Source organism: Triticum urartu, chromosome 7, assembly GCF_003073215.2.
Source record: "Triticum urartu cultivar G1812 chromosome 7, Tu2.1, whole genome shotgun sequence".
Classification (NCBI taxonomy): domain Eukaryota; kingdom Viridiplantae; phylum Streptophyta; class Magnoliopsida; order Poales; family Poaceae; genus Triticum; species Triticum urartu.
In genome coordinates this window covers 43,064,284-43,069,243 of record NC_053028.1, presented here as the reverse complement: position 1 = coordinate 43,069,243, position 4,960 = coordinate 43,064,284, and positions in this window count along the sequence as shown.

Genomic DNA, 4,960 nt, shown 5'->3' with positions numbered 1-4,960 from the left:
GGTACATCCTTCTTCCAATTATCATGAGCCATTCTTGGCAGGAGTTCTTTTGAACCAAAAGGTCACGACAGAGTGCTCCTGATGAGTTCTTCATTCTATGTTGTGACTCTGCCAACCCTACCTTTCTGCATGGGTTATCCGGAAGAAATATGTTGAACTCGTTCGACATACTAATCTATGCATCCACAACTTAGAAAGTTATATGTACCTTTGAGTTGTCCCCCTTCCGTTATATTCCGATCTTCGTCTATCAATTGATAGTGAGGAGTATGTATGCATTCGTGTTCATCGATGCCTAGTATCCTTGTGGTTCGTCAAGCCGTTCTATTTCAGAATGACCAGGAGAAACAAACTCCAGTACCTCATCCATATCCAGGATTGGGTCAAAGCAGTTGTATTCCGCAGATCAAAATGCAACCCAGCTTTTGGTTCTGTTCTACCCTGAAGTATTACCCACTTTATGTCAGGAGCGTCGTGAGAATTGCACCTTCTCTTATGAATTCTTGACGCAGTGATACTTCTTGCCATCATTGTTCATTCCTCGGTTCCCGTGTTATTGTAACCGGAATGCCGGCAAGTGAGTCGTGATGTGTGAAATCAATACTCCTAGCAACTCCATTGCTTGGTAGTTAATGGACAATATTCTCATTCTTAGCGTGTTGGTTATTGAATCATCATTCTAAGATAGATTGTGCTACCTAGTCCTTATTTCCTGGTGCACTCTTCGATCAACAAGTTAGGATTTTGCCAAACCCTTGCTCTATCGATCATATCGTCTTGCCCTGAAAAGCAAGATTGATCTCGAGCTTAGTATCATATTAGTGGTTCGTGATGTTCCGATTATCTTCTCGGAAGTATTACCTGGTTGTCACCTGACCACTATGTTGAGTTCGTGATCATGTTGGTTTTCCTCCAACCACCCATTCTCCAAGAATCTGTGTTGGATACCCCTGAGCTAGTTGGTTAAGCTTAACAACAACTTGGAGAGTTGGAAGATAAAAGCTTGTCTGACTTAGTTCATGTTAAGGGATATCTTTGTGTTTGTGCGTGTGTTGAAGAAAGATGATATCTTCACCAATTGGTCCTCGTGATCAGTTGTTGGATCTATTGTCTTGTCAAAACTTTGACTTGAGTATGGGCTATCGTCAAGTCAAATCAGAACCAATGATGTTCGTAATGTTGTCTTACTCGTGTTTGATCCCTCGAGCATACACCATTACATCTTTGGTCTGACCAATGTTAGCACCGTGTTCACATGATGGTGGAAGTCCAGTGATATGGAAATTCTGATGAGTTGTTGTTGAGCCCATCAGCAACATTTTGTCTCCCCCATGATTCATGACTGAACATCAACCTAGTGTTGAAAACCTTGTAAGCAATGCCTTCGTGTTCCGTTCATGAAGCTTATGCTTGGATGAAAGAAGTGACCTTCTCCAAGTTCACGTGCACTAGGTGTAAGTTGCCGCCATGAATTTGAGGAAGGTTTTTTATGTTTCCCCTGGAATCATCCCAAATCAGTCATGCATACATGCGAAGTATTCTATGGTTTGGTAGATTAATTACCTCCACTCCATATGTATTCCCTAGCACACCAAGCCACTGATTGATTTGTTCAAGGAAAAGGGGTTGTTGTGCGAATACTAGTTCATGCACAAGGACCTTGATATCCTCAATGATGGTTCCCCACCTGAACTCGGTAGTATTTTGTTGTAAGACTTCTACATGGTCATGCTTGTCTTGGACAACGTGTTCACATATATGTAGCAGAACCAGCTCATGTTTTGGAGTTTACTATCGTAGTTTAATTCCCGAGAATCTTGCAACATCGTCACGTCGGTTTGTGTTGCAAACTTTCTTTCCGGACATGTTGTCTGAAATATCCCGTTACCAACCAGATCTGAATCTCATGCAGATATGATGGTTGGAGCTATTCCAAGATTTATGATGTAGGCCCGACAAGGTTGTTGTTCTGGCCGACACACCTAGCCGGAAGATCTATCGTTGTAGAATCTTGATTGAGCTATTTGCCCATCATCTCCATGAGGATTTAGTGCAACTTATTCTAGAAGTTGTTCCTCAGGGGTCATTGTGCTCTCGGTTCCCTCGATTATGCTAGAACCATTCAAACAGTGGAATCACTCTCTACTGTTGAGTTTATCCCCAGTTACTAGAATCATTCCCACATTTGCATTTTGTTCCCAGCTTGCACCGCCATTGTGCCATTCTATCTTGGACTACCTTCCCGGTAATTCCTGGTCAGGATCATCTTCAACAGTGGTACTACCATGGGTTCCATCCATTTCCGATGATAAGCAAAAATCATCCATTGCGTTGCCTTCAACAAGGTAGTTCACATCATCCATTCTATTCTGGGTATGCCATCCCTTCGTACTCCTCTAAGCGATTGTTGTGATTTGCCTTAGACTGGTATAAAGAGTTTCAATGATCTCTGAATCAAAATTAATTCTTTTTGCCACTTAAGGGAATATTTCTGGGAGTCACCTTCCTTACAATGTCTCGCTATGGTATCATGGCAACCCAACCCCTCGCTACGTTGACACCGTTCACCACCCTCCTAGGTGTGGGAATTCCGCTACTTACTTAAACCTTCTCATATGCTCATTTACATCATTCTTGATGTGTGTATCATGTCTCATGTCGACAGATGTCGCTATGTCTCGTTCTGTGAGTTGATCGTCGGTTGCTCGATCTTCAAGAAGATCGATTCTTCAAGAGTTTCTTTTCTTCTCGTCATCGCGTGGATGAAGATCTCAAAAGCAAGGATGTCAGAGTCAACGTATGCAACGAATCAACAACCCTAAGAGGTGCAACCTGGATCGTGAAGATTGTGTTGGTCTTGTGCCCCCTCTGTCTTCTTACCTCACGTCTTGAATCTCGGGACAAGATTCTTGTTTAGTGGGGGTGAGTTGTCACAGCCCTAGAAATTTTTGTAATTAGTGGCATTGCATCCATGCATCATTTTCATTTTCAATTAATCTTGAAATGGGGATGCTTAAACCCTAGCACCAAATGAATCCAACTAGGGTCAAAATAAAATCTTTTCCATTGCACTCAAAATGCCCTCTAAAAATGTTCAACATTTTTGGATTGAGGTGGAAGCATCAACCAAAAAATGGTTTACATTTTTGCAGGACATCTTTGGGCTTTGAATTAATTCAAACATATTTGATTTGGAGCTATTTAAATGCTATATATATATATATATATTTTAAGTGCTCCAAAAATGCTGGAAGTTTTTTGTCATTAGAATAACTGAGACAGCACCCCTAATTATTTCCAGGATTTTATTAAATGGTTTAGTATTTTACTAAACCAAAACAGAATAAAAAAATAGAAAAGCAGAATCAGCAGAGAGAGAGAGAACAGCACCTGGGCCTCTTACCCGGCACCCACCAAAGTCCACCTGGCTGGCCCAGCTGGCCAGCCCAGCCCACTAGCCTTCCCCCCCTGTCGTCTTCCTCGCGACAGAAGGACGCCGGGCGTGTGCCCCGTGCGCGCGGCCACGCGCTCCGGCCACCTCCTGCTTGCCGCACCCCCTCGACGCCTGGACGCCTCTGGGAGACGCCACGACACCCCCCCGGACCTCTCTCACTCTCCCCCTTCCCCCCTCTCGCTCTGGACCCCCTCCCCCTCCTCTGCTCTCTCTCACGCGCACGGCTGAGCGAGACCGTCGCTGCCGCTTGCCGTCACCGCGTCCACCGTGTTCCCCGAGCCTCCCCGAGCTATCCCCGAGCTCCTCCACCTCGTTCCCTACCTACTCACCGAGCCAAGCTACCGGAAGGGCCCTGAAGCGCCACCCCCGCCGCTTTTCCCCTCCTCGGCCACCGAGGATCGCCGCCGTCGAATTGTCGCCGTCTCCGCCTCCCTGAGTTCGCTGAGACCGCCTCTGACCCCGCTGTGAGCTCCGCCATCTTCTCCCCTGCTCCCCGCGCTCGGACGCACCCTCCAGCCGCCTCCTCTACCGTAGCCGAGCCGCTCCGCCACACGAGCTCGACACCTGTGACACTCCGGTGACCATTTGGTCATGCGCCGGTGTGCAACGCGTTAGCAGCCTCACGTAGAGCAGCCCCCGAGCTTTAGTTCGCGCGTTTGCGCGCCGTAGCACCTAACCCGAGCGAGCCCGAGCTCCGGCCGCCGCTGCACTGCTCGCCGTCGGTGTTCCCGGCCACCCCAGGCCTGGAGCCCATCGCCGTTCGATGCGCCGCTTCGCCAGCATCCCGGAGAGCCCAAACGTGTGCCGAACGGTGCACCAGAGGGGTTCTCCGAAGCCCCTCGTCGCCGCTGACCTCGCCGGCGACTCAACGCCGGTGAGTTTGACCCGAACGACCCGGGGTTTGACCTCCCTGGGGTCAATACATGTGGGCCCCACCCCTGACTCATTTAGTTTAGGACTAATTACCCCACTTCTGATACTGACAGTGGGCCCAATGCCTGTTAATTTGGTTAGTTAATCCTATTTAACCCTGTTAGTTAATTGAGTCACTGACCAGTGGACCCCACTGGTCAGGTTTGACCCGGACCATCTCCTGTTGACCAACTGACGTCACGCTGACGCACTACTGACACAATAAAGCATTTACTGGATTTATTCTTTTACAGGAAATTCCAGAAAATAGCCAAAACTTCTAAAAATCATAGAAAATAATCTATAACTCAGAATGAAATAAATTATATATGAAAAATTATCAAAAAAATTCAAGGAATCTGTTTATGGCATTTTCATGCATGTTTTTACAATGTTTGTCCTCTGTTTTGGACAAAACAAATAAATGGCATTTAACTAATCATATATGGTGTTTGAATTTGAATCTTGTATTCAAACCAACTTCATTTAATTGTGTTGCTAGTTGCACTAGCTCAATCAACAACATATTGCCATGTCATTATCATGCATCATGTTGTGCATTGCATTGATTGTGTTCCTTCTCTATTGCCGGTG